The 21,248-nt window shown below is 37.4% G+C and overlaps 1 protein-coding gene across 1 annotated transcript in view; it reads left to right on the top strand.

The window, feature by feature from the left end:
- Positions 1-21,248, top strand: part of cdkal1 (CDK5 regulatory subunit associated protein 1-like 1) — a 394,373-nt gene that overhangs the window by 31,394 nt on the left and 341,731 nt on the right. The window lies entirely within an intron of this gene.

The raw sequence follows: 21,248 nt of genomic DNA on the forward strand, positions 1-21,248 counted from the left end.
AATCTTTTTTACAATACAGGTTGTTTCAAAGTAGCAATGATGACAGGAAAATAATGCTTCAACTTTTGTTTCGGAAAGTACAGCAGATCTAGAAGACAATAGTGTCAGTGTAAGTTCAGTGATGCACAGATGCACAGTAAGTTCAGTGATGCACAGGGCTGCACAATTCATCTAATTTCTAATCGTGATTACGATTATGGATGCTACGATTATGTAATCGTTCAATGCTGTGATTACAAAAAAAAAATAAAAAATTATTCTGCGTGCTTAGATATCATGTTACGTTGTGGCAGCAGGACTGTCGAATACACAGATTTACCACGACGCACATACTGTAGTAAACACGGACATTCAAATGATTGCCTGACACTTGAAAACAACATAAGTGAGTACATGCAGAATTAAATTTTTTAGATGAGCTAAACATTTACAGTTAAGGAATAGTCATTTTGACGCACTTTCTTGCGATTAGAACTGTGACGGATTGCATTGATTATCTGAAGCTCACGCGGTGACGGAATGGCTCTCCTCAAAGTCAAACATCATTTAAATCACCAGATCACATTCGGTTTTAGTAGTACGATTATTTAAAGCGTTTTAGATGGTTTATTCTTATATGTAGGCTATAGTACATTAATAGCGGGAGAGGCGGGACATAGCAACCGGGAGAGATGCTGCCTGCTTTGAAAGCATGAGTAAGGCGTGAGGGAGAAAATGTACATTTTTGGAGTTTCAGTGACACTACATTAAACCACTATATAATGTTGAATATAATGTATAATGATGCAATGGGGGAATATTTGTGGGTAATAATAATAATATTAAAAGAAAGTGTAAAAACCCTCTTTATTTTTTCTCAAAATATCAAAAAGTTCATCGATAAGTTACGTATCGTGACATTTACATTTACATTTAATCATTTAGCAGACGCTTTTATCCAAAGCGACTTACAAAAAAGGGTAGAGCAATAGAAGCAACGAAACAAACAAGGCCAGCAACCTGTAAGAGCTGTAAGAAATCTCAATTAATTAGCACAGTACACAACTTTTTTTTCTTTTTTTTTTTTTTTTTTATATAGCCAGCTACAACAAATACTCACGTACGGAAAATACAGAACACTGGATTTTGATAGCTATGATAACTATATATAACTCGTGATTTATATCGAATCGTGACAAGTGTATTGTTTCAAGCTATTCAAAACATCATTCAATCCATGTAAATTGTGATAATCGTATTTTTAATAATAGCAATTACAATTTCAAAGGAATAATCGACAATTATGATTTTGGTCTTCATGCAGCCCTGGACTATAATGTGTAAAGAGATCGCTCCAGTACTGGGGAGCTAAACCATTTTGTGCTTTGTAACTAATTAGCAAGTGTTGCTTGTAGCAGTGTTGACAGAACCGGGCTAATATGGTCATATTTCCTGGTTCTAGTAAGAACTCTAGCTGCTGTGTTTTGGACCAGCCAGGAGTTTGTTTATTAAACATACAGTACAACCACATAGTAGAGCATTATAATAATCTAGCCTTGATGTCAAGAACGAGTTAACTGTTCCTCATTTGACATAGAGAGCAAATGCCGTAATTTAGATATATTTTTAAGATGGACGAATGGGTTTTACCGATGCTAGAAATGTTGCTTTCAGATGAAAGATTGGTATCATAGAGCACACACAGGTTCCTAACTGATAAACAAGACTTGACAAAACCTCCATCAAGTGTTAGACCGTATTCTAGGTTATTACATGGAGAGGTTTTTTGTCCAATAATTATAAACTCTTTTTTTCAGAATTTAGTAGGAAATTACTAGTCATACATTTTTCCCCCCGGGCTGATTCAACAAGTTTAGACACGTGTTGCCTAACTCCAATACAGTTTAGAATGTACTTGTGAGTTCACACCTCTTTGATGTTAATTTTATTGATTTTCAACTGGCAAAGTTTAACTTCATTAGTGCTGACAGAACAATGTACAGGGTTTGCTAAGCTAGTTGCATATATAGCAGTATCTAAAACCTTTGCACTCTTACCAACATCAATTAAAGTCTGATATAAATGCCTTCTGAAGCGAAGAGATTTCTGTAAAAGAAAATTTCATATCTAATTTATCTTTATATACTATAATCACTGGCTTCCAGCAATGGTTGTAAGCACATTTGCACCTATAGTGGCTATAAGCCACTGCTGTAGACGCATATTTCAGTATTATGGTTAACGATTAATCGATTAATTGATCGTTAATTTAAACGACGAACGATCATGGGAATTTGTGAAAATTGACATCCCTAGCACATATGCATTGTAAATTAACCCAGAGAATGGTATGACGTCGCCATAATGATCCACCATACAGTACGTATTGGATCTGATCCAGCTACGTCATCGTGCTACAGGCTGCAACGAGGGGTGTCTCAATTCCAGTGGAAGGGTGACCTCTGACCCAACGTATGGCATAGTGCAAGCTTAAACCTCTGCAATATCCCTGCATTGCATATCCAAATATGTACATGTTTATTTGGCAAGATAACCCAGATTTACTTTGACCCAGAGTTAACTACTTCAAGTGTAAAATTATGATTCCTCGATTCAATTTGAGTACTCTATTTTTAAAAATCCTCGATTGCAATTTACTCATGTCGGGCGACCATCAAAATACCGGAAGGGGCACATTCCAAGGATGAGAATCCATGAAGCTCATCATTAGACCATTTTCTAAGGCTGCACAATGTATTAAAACTATACCATAACATAGTGGTGTTGTGAATTTACAGAAAGCATATGCCTGGGTATACTTAATTTTCCGTGTTCCGCTCTGTCTCGTGCACAGTTGAGCATGCAAGCCTTTCAAAGTATACTCCTTTTGGCCTTGAGCGAGCAAAAGTGTTCGCCGTGTGTACACTGTCTAGTGGATTTTGTTTCACTTGTGTATGTGCTGTTGTGTGCAAACAAATACATTTACAAACCAATGGTGATTCTATTGACAATATGTATGCAGAGGGTTGACATTGTCTTGATTAAAAGCCTGTTTGGTACAATGGCACATGCTAAAGCTTTGGAGGGATCTGCAATGGTTGTCTTAAGGGGGGGGGGGGGGGGGGTGAATTGCTGTTTCATGCATCCTGTGCTTCGTCATTCAAATGCGCTAACAGTAACTCCATTGTTGTTCTATGTATAACATTACACTAGTCTGACGTGCAAAACCGTTTTGCTTGCTTGCTACTGCTAGGTTTAGTCGCATACAATAGTCCATAAACCGAATCATGTCATCATAAACCACGAGTAAACACACACAAATGTTGACAGGCCACTAAATACAGTACATACCACAGAGACGGACGTACTGCTGTTGTTGCTTCTCTTGTTCAATTTATTTCAGTCTCCGGATCTGATTCTGGATCATATATGTAATAGTTGAATCTGATTGAAAGCAATGGGTTATTAAGGGTAGCGTTTTCTTCTCCACGCTTGAGGACGTCCCCTCTTTGTGTGCGCTCGTCATTCTTTAGCTCCACCCACACGATACGCCTCCAGGCGCTCGTTTTTTTCCGGAAAGACTTGGCACAGCCTATATTTCTTTTATAAATATGACAAAACTAAAGACTTTTCGGAGATATGAAAGATTCAATACTACTCTATAGGCACTCAAGATAGACATGAGATGATTGACTGAAACTGAGTGTCTCTTCCCCCCCCCCCCAAGCAAAGTGCATCAAGTAGGGTTTAATGACCTCTTGTGTTGGTGATGCTCAGCATGGCCGTTTGACAGTTATTAGCATGACTATCTGAATTGAGTTCCTTTGCTGCAATGATATTGGCTCTGAGGGCTTGTACTCTGAAGCCAGGGAAAAATCAAACTTGCTACATGTTCGAACAAGTTAGATGTCATGACATTGCTGGACATGTTCAAATGAGAAGAAAGTGTTTAAAAAGAACTGATGCACACACTGAAAACATTTCAACAAGTTTTATATTTGAAAACAACAAGTAAGACATGCAACTCTAAGCAATTAATAATATATATTTTAGGCAACATCCTATTCTGTGGGATTTCCTTCCTTATAATGTCAGTCTTTAACAGTAACGCATTATAACAGTGCACATCCACATATACAATTTTTTGATTGTACTAAAAATGAAATCAAAGGACTTTACTACTAATACTATACTACTATAATTATTACTAGAACTTCTTGTGATCATATTTTCTGGTGATTGTTTTGTACACTGTACAAAATGGATCTATAAACAGGTAAGATTTGAAATATTAATCTCAATTCAATATGTCCCCTTAATTATTTACAGTATGTGGAAAAGATCTGTGTAATAAGTGTCTGTGTAATATTCCTTAAATGTCAACCTTCAACCAACTTGAAGTTGTCCAACCTTCAACCAACTTGTTAATTCGTCTTTTTTTGGAAGCTTCACGTTCATTTCAAGTGAGTCAAACTAGAACTGTTGCTGCCCAGAATGTTAAAATGCTTAAACTAAAGCAAGAACTAAATGCAGCAAATATCTTGTTTAAAACCTTTTATTAAAATGATTCTATATTTATTGATGCACAAACATACCAATACGTAACAGTAATATTTACCAAAATATTAATTTATTACATGCACACATACTCTGACTTTGTGCTTGCACATTGAATAATATATATCTAACCTTTCCTCTTTTAAGAGTCTAAATAATAATAATAATAATAATAATAATAATAATAATAATAATAAAATATTTTTTTTATTTGTAACACACTTTATATTAAACAAAATCTCAAAGTACTACAGATTTAAAACAATCAACTAAACAAACAAACAAACACAAATAAATAAATAAACATAAATAAATAAATAAATAAATAAATAAATAAATAAATAAATAAATAAATAAATAAATAAATAAATAAATAAAAAACTGAAAAAATAAGTAACAAATCAAATCAATCAAAAGCTCTGCTAAAAAGGTGGCTTTTAAGACCATGTTTAAAAGCTTCTACAGTCTGTGGGGTCCGCAAGTGGTCAGGGAGAGCATTCCACAGACTGGGGCTGCTGAGCAGAAGGCCCAAAGTATCTCCCATAGTACGGAGTACCAATAAATCATGGGGTTTATCCTCTTCATAACCCTAACCCATCTGTAGGTGGCACTCTTGACAAATGAAATGAGCATCAGTGACCAAATCTCTCTTCATAGAAAGTCAGCACTGATGGGTGGGATACTGCAATGAATTACATAGACAGTATTACAGTATATTTCATTTTATTTGTTACTTGTTCCATTGTAAGGTGTTTGCTACTTAAAGTGGACAAAAAAATATAAAATAAATAAGTGTGAATGATTAAATATATTTGATCAGAGCTACCTTTCTGTAAGGTGTTTTAGACTAGACCACCATCTATATACTTGATTTCCTGTTTTCATGCAATCAACATTGTATTTATGCTGATTGGTAGTCTCACTGTTCATTCATAAAATAGACCATGCTCACTGTGCTATGAGTGGCTGACTGTGGTCCACGTAATGTTACTTGTCTGGCAGTGGTGGCCAATGAAAGCACTCTGAAACAACTGCTGTAATGCTCCAGCCCTCTCTTTATTCTTTAATTAATTATTCTGAGTAATGTTAATTTCTATATCATACAGCATTCAGAAAGATTATTGTTTGTACTCCTAAGGGCTTTCACACTTTTCCAAAAGTGGGCTTTCTCTCATTTGACCTGCTGATGAAAAGTAGGGTTGAAACATAAACATCGCATTCATCAATAATATGCATCGAGAAAGCTGAAATTGAACATGATGGGCCGCCTCAAGAATTGCCTGCTCTCTCCACTGCACCTCTGAGCACACCACGTCAGGGCCTGAAACATTTCTCTCCTCCACAGGCTGGATTAATGTAAATTATAGGCCAGGGAGCATTTACTAATTTAAAAAAAATGCAGGTCAGGAAACGGGTCGGGTACAATATTTTCTTTTTGTTTTTCGTGGTCCAAGTTGCGGGTGGGTTAGTTAAAAACATCGGTCGGGTGCGAGTTGTTTATACATTGACCTGCGCATCACTGGTAGGCATGTGACGGGATCACATTTTCATGTTGCGATTAATTACTGAAGCTTTTATCACAGTATACGATGTCATGGTATTGAGATGAGTTGCAAAAAAGTATTGTCATATTATAACATGATTCTTATAACAAAAATACCTGAATATTTAAATATAATAAAGCAATAAGCAGAAATGTATAAAGTAAACGAATGTTTCAAACAGATAAAAGTGCAAAAAAATTATAAAGAATAATATGTACTAATAGGACTATTTCTCTACAATAAGGTCTCAAAAGTAGTTAATATTATTAAAATTAAAGGAAGTGTATTTATGATTGTGGCCGAAACTAGTACTGTAATCACTTTTTATTTTTTTATTTTTTTATTGTTCATGAAATACATACAGTAATTTATACATAATACATATAGTGTGGGGAAAAAAATAGAAGAAAAAACAGAATAGACAACTGCTAAATAATGGGAAATAAAAAACAGACAAACACAAAAGGTAGTGAAAAGAAACAACTTGTATGTAGAATATGTATTTAGGGAGTAGTTAGATTTTGTTTAAAATGGAAATTTGTAATTTGTCTCACTTCTCACACAACAACACCAATCGGTGTTAGTCTGATTACCCCATTTATTATTGTATTTATATCGGCACACCTCCCCAGGGGCAGAACAGCACGCCTCCGCTACGTCATCAACCTAGAACGCAAACAAAATGGCGCTGCCCATGGTCCAAATATAAAATCGATTTTTTAAATAATGTAGATCTTTCATGGGTTTTCTACTACATAATTCAGTAAGAGACATAATTTATGTTATATTAAGCCATACAAGTCTCAACACCATGGGATCCCTTTAAACTGACCCACACCACCACACCTGTCCCTAACTCTACCCGTATCCCTCCTCAATATCAGCAAAAGTGTTTTGCAATAAAATTTGAAGACAGTAAGTACATTGTACTTATTTTTTGATGTAACTACATAGTACTTAAGGCCACCTAATATAAAGTGGGGCCGAGAAGATTTTATGAAATATATCATCGTTGTCTGTGTTTGGCCCATAAATGTTAGCTACCGTCATGTCTGTATTATTTATAGATGAATTAAGGATTATATAGGGTCCCTACGGATCTGATATTACGGTGCTGTTTATAATTGATGTGTTTTTTTAATCAATATAGCCACTCCTCTTTTTTTTTAATTATATGAAGCTCTATAGATCTGAGTGTATTGTGTGGTTTGATTTTTTTTTTTCTGTTTCTAGCAAATGTGTTTCCTGTAACATACATATATCAGCCTTTAGTTTTTTAGGTGGTGTAGTACCTTATTTCTTTTAATTGGTGAATTGATGCTCCTCACATTTCAACTAACACATTTTATTCCAACTTTAAAAATGTTTTTGAAAAAAGTCTCTTCTACTCACCAAGGCTGCATTTATTTCAAATACAGAGGTGTAAAGAGTACCTGAAAACCACACTTGGTAAAAGTACAGATTCAGTCATCAATTCCAATACAACTTGAGTAAAAGTCTTAGTACTTAAGTATTTTACTCTTACTAAATGTAGGCTCAGAGATGCACAAGTGCTCAACACTGAGACATGCCATTGAAAATAAGAAACTAAGGGTTAAATATTATTTTGCAAGAGTATTAGGAAAGGAAGAACAAACTGAAAATGTATCTGTAAAAATTCCACTATATATCCCAAACAGAATTTTGCAAGAAGTCAAAAAAAGAAAAAGAAAAGTAGTTTTAACCTTCGGGGGAGCAGGTTATCAGATCAACATTGAACCTCAACACTAAAAGGCTACAGCACTAAAAATCAGCAAAAGTACTTAAAAGTTGTTACGGGTGTCTAGATGCCAACGAAGACGAGGCGAGTTCAAGACTTCCAAAACACAAAGGATTCTTTATTTTCTATAAACTGGAATTCTCAGGAACATCTAACACATAGATAACCACGGTGGTGAACATCGAGTTAACTTTACATAGATAACATTAATAACGGTGATAACATTGACAGTGATAACGCTAACGTGGGAATGACAGAGACCGGACAAGGAAGGACTGAACACGAGGGAACTAAATACAAACACTGATGACTGGGCTAACAAAGGGGACGGTTGACACAGATGACTAACGCAGCTGACATAACTTAACAAACGATGGAACTCAACTGAGGTGGGAAAACTGGAACAACAGAACGTGACTCAAACTGAAACCAGGAAGGGGGAAAACACGACAGACTAGTGTTGTCAAAAATATCGATATTTCGATATATATCGATACTGGAATATCTGAAACGATACAATTCTCAGTTTTTACAGTATCGATATCAGCTACGCTCTCCTCTCTGACCGTCAGCGAGTTGACACACACCGGCATATTCTCACTCAGCCCGGTTAACCTCTGAGCACGGCGAACGCGCGTTCTGCTGGACTTTTTCCTCATTACAGTGTGTTAGTGTTAGTGAGTGATCGGTCTGAATTTCGCGCGGGATTGCACATAAATTAATTCGACTAATCCCCGCAGATTTCGTGCTCACATCTGAAGCGCACACACACATAGCCTACCGTAATAAAGCCGCCTCTGATATGATACAAGTGCAAACATTTACTTCTTTTTCCAGCTTATTATTGCTATCATATATATATATATATATATATATATATATATATATATATATATATATATATATATATATATAATATATATATATAATATATACACACACACACACAATTAACAAAAATACACAGCCTACACATGCAGTGCTTTCATTTCAGGAAGAATTCTACTAATCAAATGTAAAATAACACTGTTCATCATAAATAGCCAAATGAATGCTTATTAAAGCTGAAGTTATTCATGCAAGAGCTGTGAGTGATTTTCTCTTTGCATTTGGTTGTTTAATTCGCAGTAATTCGTCAGCTTGTTTATTTACACTGCTGCCTCTTTAAGACAGATGTGCAGATCTTTAGGCGACTGATAATAGGCAGATGGACTATATTTTCTCCTGTCTATATATCCATAATAACTACGTCCATTTTAGACACAAACTGTGTTGTGTTTAAGAGACTCTCCAAGCCGGTCATTTTGACATAGATGTTTGTGTTCCTTTGATCGTTTGCGAGTGTGAAACCGAAAGTGTAATTTGCTCGTCTCGTTGCGGCTGTTTCAGTGCGCGCGCGTCGACTTGGGAACAATCTCTTGCGCACATTTTTGTGCATTTAATCGCTCTTTTTATTATTAAACGCGTACCACAATTTACCAACAGTGGCTAGACTGTATTTTACAACAATCAACGATCGTGCTGATTCTGTCATTACGTTTGAGTTTGGAGAAATGACAGCGTACTGCTGCAAAGGGAATTAAGTTGGGCTAGACATAAATATTATTATTATAATCTTTGGAAGACAAAATCTAAAATAAAAGCAGACTATCACAGATCTAAAGTGCAACCGGGCTACGTTTGAATGTTTGGTTCTGTCCTCGGCTGTTGTTTGCGGAGCTCTCTCTCTCTCTCTCTCTCTCTCTCTCTCTCTCTCTCTGTTTGCGCATGTGCGAGTGAGTGGAAGTGGAGTGAGTAGGAGCGAATGGTGAGTCTGAGTGATTCGTGCCCGCTGTGGTTTCCTTTTCAAACTTTTTTTCTATGTTGTATGTTTATTGATTTCTTGTCTAAACTTTTGTGCTTTGCGACTGGGTGTTTCAAAGCTTGGTAAAGGCTGTTGCGAGCGTTGTACGCCGCCGGTGTGTGTTAAACACCATGGCGGCGCATGCAGGTGTTCTAGATTCCCTCACGCGTCGGCATGGAATTAAAATAGTGTCTGTAGGCAGTGTAGAGGAATGTAGTTTAGCGGTTGGCAATGTGATTGGACATAAATCAATTTTAGCTGCCTCAAAAATGAACAATGCAGTGGTACTTTTTATAAGTTCGGTCGAAAAGGCAAATGAAGTAGTGGAAAGGGGCATTGAATTAAAGGGTACGTTTGTGCCGGTACTTCCCCTTTCTACACCAGCTAAGAAGGTCACATTGTCAAATGTTCCACCTTTTATTAAAGATGAGGTACTAGTAAAAGAGCTTTCACGCTTTGGCAAAGTTGTCTCACCAGTTAAAAAGATCGCAATCGGTAGTAAATCGGAACTGTTGAAACCATAGACCGTAAAAAAATATGGACGACTCGACATCATCCGTTTCCGCTTGGCAGAGTTGAAGCTTTCAGGCAGCCTTGCACGGCGCGGACATCTTGGGACCGAGTCTGCGCAGTAGCGATTTCGGGACCGGAGTTGCGCAGTAGAGCGCAGGAAGTAGAGCAGGAAGTACAGTCGCGATATCAAAAGCCCGCCCACACTCTCGCAGATGCAGAACAATTAATAATGTTGGTGTGAAATAAACAGTTATGGAAATGTAGAAATTAAAGCTAAAGCTCTAATCTGCTCCCAAAAATTCCGAAAAAAGTCCGTTAGTGCCTCAGTGACAACTTCACTCAGAGAAGCCGTCAGTCTCAGCTGTCAATCATGACGTCACACCCCCCGTTTTTATAGCATCAAATAACTAACTCAAAGTAAACTTATTTTAAAAACGAACACCTGAAATGAAATCATCGTGATGATAACTGCCTTCAGTGACATAAACTAACTTTGGGGAAACATTTTTAAAGTGTAATTTTATTATTTAGTTTGCCTCGCGTCCATTAGAAAACACAGAGGGGCGGCTATACTGGGACCGGTCACCGGGGGGCGATCGAGGCGCGAAAGTTTCTTTTAGGAGATTTACCTACATGATTTTAAAAAATGGGAACGAACTTGATCTGAATTTTAAATTCAGAATAGATGACTTTGATTATACAGTTTTTGTGTCGACAGACATGAGGTGTTTTGGTTGTGGAAAGACCGGTCATCAGATTCGTGCTTGTCCCAACAACAGCGCGAATGTTAGTAAACCCGGGCCGTCGGGTGCACAGCCTGAAGCTGTTGATTCGGTGAATGCCGTCGATCTAAATCCAACTGATGTAACGTTAGGTGTTCATCAAGAAGAGTCTGTTGAGACTAGAGATGGAGAAATTGTTGGTGAAGAGCACGGAATTACGCGATTAAGCTCCGAGATATCTGAGTCTAATGTGAATGAAAAAGGTGAAAAGTCCGAGTTAGGCTCAGTAAATCAGATTCCTGCTGTTGATCTTGCTTCTGAAAATATAAATAAAGAAGGTAGTGAGTTGTTGATGGAAGTAGATCAAGAGATATTTAAAACACCTCTGAAGAGGAAGAAAAAAGAAGAATGCACTGTAAATAAACAAGCTAGGAAAACAAGAGAACAGGCTAGTGAAAATGAGGCTGAAAGTGAGAGTGATTCCTCTGATTCAAGTGTTTCAGGTTGTTCGCAGAGCGAGTGGCCATGTCATAACTGTACCACCGAAAAAATTAAGGCTTTTCTGAAAGTAACAAAAAGTTTAAGAGGTGTACAAATTGCCGATTATTTTCCAAATCTTAAAAGATTTGTTGAAATTACTAAGAGTTCAATGTACGGAGGTGTTTTCTTGGATAAAGAAGTGTATCGTCTTAAGAAAATTGTAACCAAAGTTCAAAGTCAATTAAGCAACAGTGATAATGAAGTTTAATTCAGCAACTGAAGGGGCCTGTCTCTTACTCAGCCTTTTATGGTTAATCTTATCCATCACAATGGGTGATATCCACATTGCCTCTTTAAATGTGAATGGGGCCAGAGAGGTGAGGAAAAGATTGGAAATATATGAGTTAATGAGACAGAAAAAAATTGATGTTTTATTTATACAAGAGACCCACAGTGACGAAAAGAATGCTGTAGAATGGCTTAAAGAATGGAATGGTTTGTCCTTTTTAAGCCATAACACTTCCCTTAGTGGTGGAGTTGGTATTTTGTTTGATAAAAAGTTTGTTCCCGTTTCTTTTAAAATGGAAGAAATTATAAAAGGAAGGATCTTAAAAGTGATTGTGAACTTTGAAAAATATGCATTGATTTTTATTTGTATTTATGCCCCAACTCAACCAATACAAAGAATGGTTTTTTTAGACACTCTTTGTAATATGTTGGAGGAGTATAAAGAGGAAGAATACTTGTTTTTAGGAGGTGATTTTAATTGTACGGAAAGTAGTCTAGACAGGAATCATATTGAGCCGCATATGCCATCACGCAGAAGGCTTATTCAAATGATTGAAATGCATGATTTGTGTGATGTGTGGAGACATTTCAACAAAGATATTAGGCAATATACATGGGTACATGCACGGGATAACTTGCTATCACTAGCAAGATTAGACAAGCTTTATGTTTTTAAACACCATATGAGTATTTTTAAAAGATGTTCTATCTCTCCGGTTGGTTTTTCAGACCATAGTTTAATAGGATACATATTATCCATTAATTCTGTTAAACCAAATAGCGCCTATTGGCATTTTAATTCTACCTTGTTAGATGATACCCAGTTCAAAGAGATTTTGGCCTGTTTTTGGAGTAAATTTAAAAAGGAAAAGAAGGATTTTAAGTCCTTAAAGAATTGGTGGGACTTTGGAAAAATTCAAATAAAACAATTGTGTCAACAATATACCCTTAATGTCACTAAAGAATTGGCTAATTCTGTTCAGATTTTAGAAGATGAAATCATGAGACTTCAATTTTTAACACAAACTGGAAATCAAGACCTTATTGCTGATTTTAAAATGAAAAAATCTGCTTTATCTGATCTGTTGGGTTTAAAAGCGCAAGGAGCATTAATAAGATCACGTTTTCAAAATTCCAATGAGATGGATGCTCCATCCAAATTCTTTTTTGGGTTAGAAAAAAAAAATGGGCAGCGACGTGTCATTAATGTGCTACAATCTGAAAGAGGGGTTTTACTTTCAGATCCATTTGACATACGTAAGAGAGCGGTAGAATTTTATGAAAAATTGTACACAAAGGAGTCTAAAGAAGATGAATTTGTTGAGCAATGTTTTTTTGAAGATTTACCTCAGGTTTCTGAAAAATCAAATGACGAGCTTGATAAGCCCATAACATTAGAAGAGCTGTATAGAAATCTTCAAAACATGGAAAGTGGTAGAGTCCCCGGAATAGATGGACTTCCAGTTGAATTTTATATGTCTTATTGGAATATAATAGGAGAGGATTTATTGGAAGTTCTGAATAGCAGTTTAACTGAAGGATGTCTGCCTTTAAGTTGTCGAAGAGGAGTTCTTACTCTTTTACCAAAAAAAGGTGATTTAACTAGTATAAAAAGTTGGAGACCTGTGTCTTTATGTTGTGACTATAAAATACTTTCTAAAGTATTAGCCACAAGACTAGGAAAGGTTTTAGAAGAGGTTATTAACCCAGATCAGTCATATTGCATACCTGGCAGATCCATATTTGAAAATATTTCTCTAATCAGAGACATTTTTGAAGTAGTTAAAATTTTTGGTTTGAATGCAGGCTTGATTTCCATCGATCAGGAGAAAGCTTTTGATCGTGTTGAACATGATTACCTATGGAAAGTTTTTAAAGCTTTTGGTTTTAGTTCAGTATTTGGTGATAAAATTAAAACTTTGTATAATGACATTGAGGGTGTGTTGAAGTTTAATGGTGGCTTATGCGCTCCTTTTAAGGTTAATAGAGGGATCCGACAAGGTTGTTCTTTGTCCGGGTTGCTGTACGCATTGGCAATAGAACCTTTTTTACATAAATTGAGGAAAGAATTAGTGGGTTTGAAAATTCCACAATGTGATACTGCAATTAAGTTATCTGCTTATGCGGATGACATTGTTGTAATGATTGAAGGGCAAAACGATATACAAAGTGTAATAAGAGTATCCAATGATTTTGAGTTGATTTCTTCTGCAAAAATCAATTGGATAAAAAGTGATGCAGTTTTGCTTGGAAAGTGGAAAGAGAAAACACCAGACTTACCAGGTGGATTAATATGGAAAAATCATGGTTTTAAATATCTGGGAGTGTACTTGGGGCATGAGGATACCATGCAGAAGAATTGGGAAGGAGTAATCGAAAGGATAAAAGGCCGATTAGACAGTTGGAAGTGGCTCAAATCATCCATGTCTTATAGAGGAAGGACAATCATAATAAACAACTTGGTTGCTTCCTTTTTGTGGCATCGGTTGGCCTGTGTAGATCCACCAACCTATTTGTTGGCTAAGATACAATCAATCTTGATCGATTTCTTTTGGGACAAACTTCATTGGGTGATACATAATATTTTGTATTTACCCAAAGAGGAAGGTGGACAAGGATTGGTTCATCTGCAAAGCAGAACTGCTGTTTTTCGAATGCATTTTTTGCAGAAATTTCTAAAGGGTTCAGGAAATGTGAGCTGGAGAACAGTGACCAGTGTTATACTGAAATCTGTTCAAGAGATGAACTTGGACAAATCCTTATTTTTGATGGACCCAAATAAGATTGACATTACAGGTTTACCTGCTTTCTATAGAAATCTGTTTAAAGTTTGGAGTTGTTTTAAGGTGAAAAAGTCTGAAACCACTAACTCCTTATTTTGGTTGTTGGAAGAGCCACTGATAAATGGAGCAAGACTGGATGTAATAAGCACCAGCAGCACACTCACTGAACTGTTTATTCGAGCTGGTATCACAAACTTAAGAAAGCTTGTATGTTCAGCGGGGGCTGGATTGGAAAATGTGGAGGAAATGACTGCTTGTGTGAAGATCAAATCTGTTCGAACAATGACTCTAATATTACAGAGGATGCGATCGGCTCTTACATCAGAGGAAACTAGGATGCTCAAAGATTACGGTGAAGGACTTACTCTTTCTGATGACATGGACCCCTTCCCAAAATTGTTCTTATCCCCCAATCTAGAGGATCACTCTGGTATTCTTCTGGAATTAAAGAGTATGTATTTGGATTTTAATGATGTTAATGGAAAACAGTTGTATAAGGTGTGTGTAAAGTTTTTTAACAAAAAAGGGTTACATCAGAAAGTTGACACACCTTGGCGGGATGCTTTGGGACTAAATGAAAATGTCAGGCCTCACTGGAGAGCGATATATAAGCCACCATTAACTAAGAAAACAGCTGACATTCATTGGAGGGTTTTACATGGAAAAATCGCAGTCAATGCTTTTGTTTCTCTTTTAAATCCTGACACGAGTCAAGATTGCCCTTTTTGTACTGAAAAAGAGACTGTTTTTCACTGTTTTATATACTGTGGCAGGTTAAAACCATTGTTTGAATTGATGAAAGGAATTTTTGATTGTTTCAATGAGGTTTTTTCTGTGCAGATTTTAATTTTTGGTTTTAAATATGTGAAAAGTAGATGTGGTGAATGTCAGTTGTTGAATTTTGTACTCGGAAAAGCGAAAATGGCAATCTACATTACTAGGAGAAATCATATAGAACAAAGGAATGATAGTGATGTGGAGAGGGTTTTTTAAAGTAATGATGAAATCCAGAATTGTTGTTGATTTTCGATTTTATAAAGTCATGAATAACTTGATGAAGTTTGAATCTATATGGTGTCATAGAGAAGCCTTATGCTCAGTTGTGAATGAAGAGTTGTGTTTTGCAGCAAGTTTATAATAACCATTAATGAATTGTTAATGAATTTACTGTGAAAGATGTTTTAAGGTTTGGTATTTATTGTAATAAATGTAATTTTGAAAAGTCAAAGTCTCTCTCTCTCTCTCTCTCTCTCTCTCTCTCTCTCTCTCTCTCTCTCTCTCTCTCTCTCTCTCTCTCTCTCTCTCTCTCTCTCTCTCTCTCTCTCTCTCTCTCTCTCTCTCTCTCTCTCTCTCTCTCTCTCTCTCTCTCTCTCTCTCTCTCTCTCTCTCTCTCTCTGCTCACGCCTAACTCTCTCATTCAAGTCCAAATGTTTCCATATTCGCCATGTACTTGGATGCTAAACCATTATTTAATATTATAAGCTTTGTACTTCACTTGCATCCAATAGGCCTATTGAAAAAAATAGGCCTATTGAAAAAAAAAATCATCCTCTTCACATGTGCAAAAATGTGCTTGAGAATATAGACCTGCACTCCCGTGGGACTCTCGGAACCCAACGGATATAGTGCGGTGCAGGACTAGATTTGATGGCTGAGTGCGGACGGTAAGGTAGCTACTCGTGTGTGCGGATTGCGGGAGAATAAAACTATTTGCAGGACTCCCGCAAAATATAAATATCTAAAAATAAAACATCTAGAAACAAATAAATTGTTATTCATCTACTGCACGAAACCAACAAGAACAACTAAAATTAAATAAAAACGACTTACAGGTTCGAGCAGGCAGAGTTTAACACATTTTTGCTGCGTTGTGCATGTGACCTAGCCTGAAAAGCCAGACCCACATCAAGATGTTTGGTCTGGAAACTCACCATAGACAGGGCTCAATCCGAGGTGCGGGATTAACGGTTGTCTTTCAAACTCCCTCTGCACGCGATTGGATGGCGCTACCACCAACCAGAGCAACGAAAGTGAAACAGAGCTTGTTGATAGATTAAACATTCACCGTATCCGGTCGGCAAAACTCCGAACACATCTTCCCTTTTTAATAGGGCTGCACGTTTTCAAGTTTTTCATTAACCGTTAACCGAGGCCCTTAGAGGTTAATACTCGGTTAACCATAGTGTGCGTCAGGGTTATTATTTTTAGTTTATTAATTTGACGACCGCCATCTCCGTAGTGAATGCGCCTATAGAGAGAAATGCACATCATGGATTACATAATCAGAGAGTAGCCTATTTCTTTTCGTTTTAAATTGTTAAAAGACATTTCAAGCTTTCTTAAGATATATTTCATGTCTGTGAGGCCTACGCTGAGTTTCGTTAAATTAGGATGTGATGCGCTCCAGTTCACGAGCAATGCAAGTGCAACGCCTCTCTAATGATGCCCGGGTGTTGGCTGTTGAGATGGGACTATAAGTCGCACTTTTTTCATAGTTTGGCTGGTCCTGCGACTTATAGTGAGGTGCGACTTATATATCAAATTTAATTCATACAAGAATAAACATATAGCCGCGAGAGAGGGCTCTATGATGCTCCTGTAGTCTACCCTTGAAAAAGAAAATAACTGAAACTCTTGTTACCGAGCGTTCGTGCAGTGTTCGCCTAAAATACTGTCATAAGAAAAACAATAAACGACAGTCGTCTGAACATTCCTTCCTTTATTCTCCGTCACACATGTAAATCACCAACCTGAAAAACCCCAAAACCTGCGACACTCCAGTACTAAACAAGTGCGCATGCTCCAAACTATCTATGGCAAGCCCCGAGGGGAAAAATATATTTCACACATACATAACGAGTGCCAGTACGTACCAAATAAATACATTATGCGAGATCAAATAAAGTCTGTTACACTCTTAACTGAAATATGAACTTAAAGACAACAACTTAGAAAGACTGAACACAAACAAAATGCCCCCATAAAGAAAATCCAATTCTGCAAATTACAAACTGCATGTAGTAAAATATGCTGCCGAGAACGATTCACACAGCGTTTGACTCGTGCGGCTGAGCCTCTCCCGGCAGAGTTCAAGCATCTGTGGACTTGTTCCTTCAGCTCTGGCCATCTTGCTTTCAGTCCGCAATTAGCTTTTTTTTCTTCTTCATTACAGTTAAAGTAACCTCTGCTTTTCGCTAGTCCCTCACAATTTTATGAGGGACTGCGAGGGCATGTTATGTTATGCACAGCGAGGGCACGAGCGGATGCGCGCCTGCGCGCATGCCCCCCCCCCCCTGCTTCTGCCCTAATGCGATTATTAATGCTAATTATTTATAGTCCAGTGCGACTTTTAGGCCTATATGTTATTTTCCTCTTCATGACGCATTTTTTGACTGATGCGACTTATACTCCGGAGCGATTTATAGCCTGAAAAATACGGTAAGCACTGCATTGCAATACTTGCATTTTGCCCCGTCACTCTCAATTTTAAAGGGCTCCCACGCTGGAGCGCTTTTCTTTGACCGCTTCATGTTAGAAAACTGGTGATGACTTCTTGTGGATATTACAAATGTCTGGGAGCGCTCTGGCGGTCTCTAGTGGTGCAAAAATATATCATATCTAAATTTAAAGCACGACGCCACTTAACAGAGCAAAATGTTTTACTCGGTTACGCAATTTTTAACGGTTAATCGCTTAACCATGGACAGCCCTACTTTTTAAGAATGCCTTCAGTGCGGTCTTTGTTCTTTTCTCAGAGAAAAGCTTAACTCCAAATCTTCCAGAGATTCAAAGCTGATTCGAATGACCGCCGTTCGCCAGTTTCTGCGTTTAGTAGAAGCATGCAAACACAACTTGGCCGTCGTCATTATGGCCCTGCCCACCGACTCTATACACGATGTGATTGGCCCGGCAAGAGTTAGGGGAATGCAGCTCAGAAGGGTATTGAGAGTTGCTAGACCACACTCGCGGGCAGATTAAATTTGCTGCGGCTACGGTGCGTCTAGATTTCTAGACGCAGGACTCAATAAATACAGTTAGTACGGAAAGTATTCAAACCCTTTTACATTTTTCCCTCTTTCTTATATTGCAGCCATTTGCTAAAATCATTTGTTAATTTTTTTCTCATTAATGTACTCACAGCACCCCATATTGAAGAAAAACATAGAACTGTTGTCATTTTTGCAGTTTTATTAAAAAAAGAAATGCTGAACTATCACATGGTCCTAAGTATTCAGACCCTTTGCTCAGTATTTGGTAGAAGCACCCTTTTGATTTAATACAGCCATAAGTCTTTTTAGGAAAGTTACAACAAGTTTTTCACATCTATATTTGGGGATCCTCTGCCATTCCTCTTTGCAGATCCTCTCCACACCTTTGTTATTTTAGCTGTGTGCTTAGGGTCATTGTCTTGTTGGAAGGTGAACCTTCATCCCAGTCTGAGGTCTTGAGCACTCTGGAGAAGGTTTTCATCCAGGATTGCAACCAGTTGTCCTGTCCCTGCAGCTGAAAAACACCCCCACAGCATGATGCTGCCACCACCATGATTTACTGTTGGGACTGTATTGGACAGGTGATATTTTTCTCCACATATACCGCTTAGTCTCCCAACTGCATCTCTGGAGCACAGCCACAGGGATCTTTGGGTTCTTCTTTACCTCTCTCACCAAGTCTCTTCTCCCCACTAGCTCAGTTTGCCTGGACGGCCAGCTCTAGAAAGGGTTCTGGTTGTCCCGAACATCTTCCATTTAAGAATTTTGGAGGCCACTGTGCTATTAGGAACCTTAAAGGGTTAGTTCACCCAAAAATAAAATTAGATGCTTACCCCCAGTGCATCCAACATGAAGTTGTTTGTTTCTTCAGTAGAACACAAATTTAGATTTTTAACTCCAACCGTTGCTGTGTCCCAGTCATATAATCATGTAAATGGGTATGGTTCTATGGTATAAGTTATGTTTTGATCTATTATTCTCTTAATGTTTTATTTTTCAATGGTTCAACAACATTACAAAGTGAAACTCACAGGTATTTTTCATTGCACGTTTTAAAGTGTAAAAATATGTGAGTTTTAGTGAAAATATTTGGTAGCCAGGGCAGGGGTGGGAGTGGGCATTTTTTTTTAAAGGTTTAAAGGGGGTCGTGACCAGGAAGAGTAAGAGCAAAGGTTCAATAAAAGAGCCAGAGCAACAGTTACAATCTTCTTATTAATAACAAAATGTGAGACATTAAAAATGACTAATCAGCAGATTACAGCTTCCCCCATCGTACTAAAGGTGTAACACAATAAGCAGACCTCTGATGTACAGATCTTGGGCTACAGGCAATGATCACTATCAGCGCACCTGTGTCTTTACAAATCACAAATAACCCTTTTGGTAAGAAAGCAGGGATTCTATGGTTTGGTTATTGATTAGGCATTAACTTGTGTCCTTGAGCTTGGGCTATTTATAATTACCCTCTGTGACTGCATTAATATCTTGGTTTACTGCCATGACAGTTGACCAATCCCTAATCAATGATGGTTTGGGATTTAAGGTCCGTAGAATGCCTCTCAATGAGAAATTGTCAGGGCCGATCGACAGAAACGGTGTTCCTCTTTACTCTATCAGGTAAGTATGTCTCCGCTTGTCCTTTCTGGGAAGAGAAAGTGTTTTATATACAAATGTGCTTCAGGCAGTGGAAAAACCCAGAGGAACTGTTGGTCAATTTATTGGAGGTGTGAACTGATTGCTTGCTTGTTTTAATTGTTTAGATTAATTTCTCCTTATGTGAGAGCAGTTAAAGCACACTGAGGGCCAAAGGAGTGTGAATATGCTAACAGTCGACAGCACATCCATTTTCATTGAACCATCCTAGTGGTGTGGCCATCCAAATGACAGTTGCTGCATGTGGTGCTTTGTTGCTCCCTTAATCCACATCCCTCCAGCACGTTCTTTTGGTGGTTTGAACACTGCATCTGAACAAATCTGGCAGAGGGGAGTAGAAATAACAAATGCCAACATGTCAGCTGTGTGTGCGCCTCACAGTAGATCTGAATGATTAAATAGTTCAATAAGATATGAGAGAACCTGTTGAAATGGTATCCGCAAATACACTTGATGTTTCTCCCACCGTTTCAGTCTCATTCAGACAATCCATTCATCATATTGTGATGTGTTGTAACTTTATTGAATGAATGCTTTGGCATGTAGGCCTATCTGTTTTTATTGCCACATTAACTTGGCCTGTTGCGATAATTAATATATCACCTTTTGTGTGTACCCCCCCACTTGTTACTTTGCAAAGTTTACTGTTTACTTGTTTACATTTATCAAAAGTTTATTTTATTTAGGACATTACATTTATTGACATTTAAATTCCAGTATATAAATATTCTTAAACAGGCCTATTATAAGCATCAATGGCAAAATCAAGATGTACTGTGTGTCATATTACCCAGCCTGTAGTTAACCTTTATAAATTATAGGTTGCTTTCTGTTCTTGTTAGCCTGACAAGCCAGACCCACATTAAGATGTTTGTTTGTTTGTTTGTCAAAAAACAAAACAAACAAACAAATTGTTTGTGTACTGTGCTTAATTAACTGAGACTTCTTACAGCTCTTACAGGTTGTTGGCCTTGTTTATTTCGTTGCTTCTATTGCTCTTCCCTTTTTTGTAAGTCTGCTAAATGATTAAATGCAAATGTATTTAGTTAATATTTAACTGTTCGCCGTATCAGGTCGACAATACTTTGAACACATCTTCCTTTCTTAAGAATGATTTCTGTGCCGTTCTTAATGTTCT

Source organism: Pseudorasbora parva, chromosome 7 (genome assembly GCF_024679245.1).
Source record: "Pseudorasbora parva isolate DD20220531a chromosome 7, ASM2467924v1, whole genome shotgun sequence".
In the NCBI taxonomy this organism is placed as follows: domain Eukaryota; kingdom Metazoa; phylum Chordata; class Actinopteri; order Cypriniformes; family Gobionidae; genus Pseudorasbora; species Pseudorasbora parva.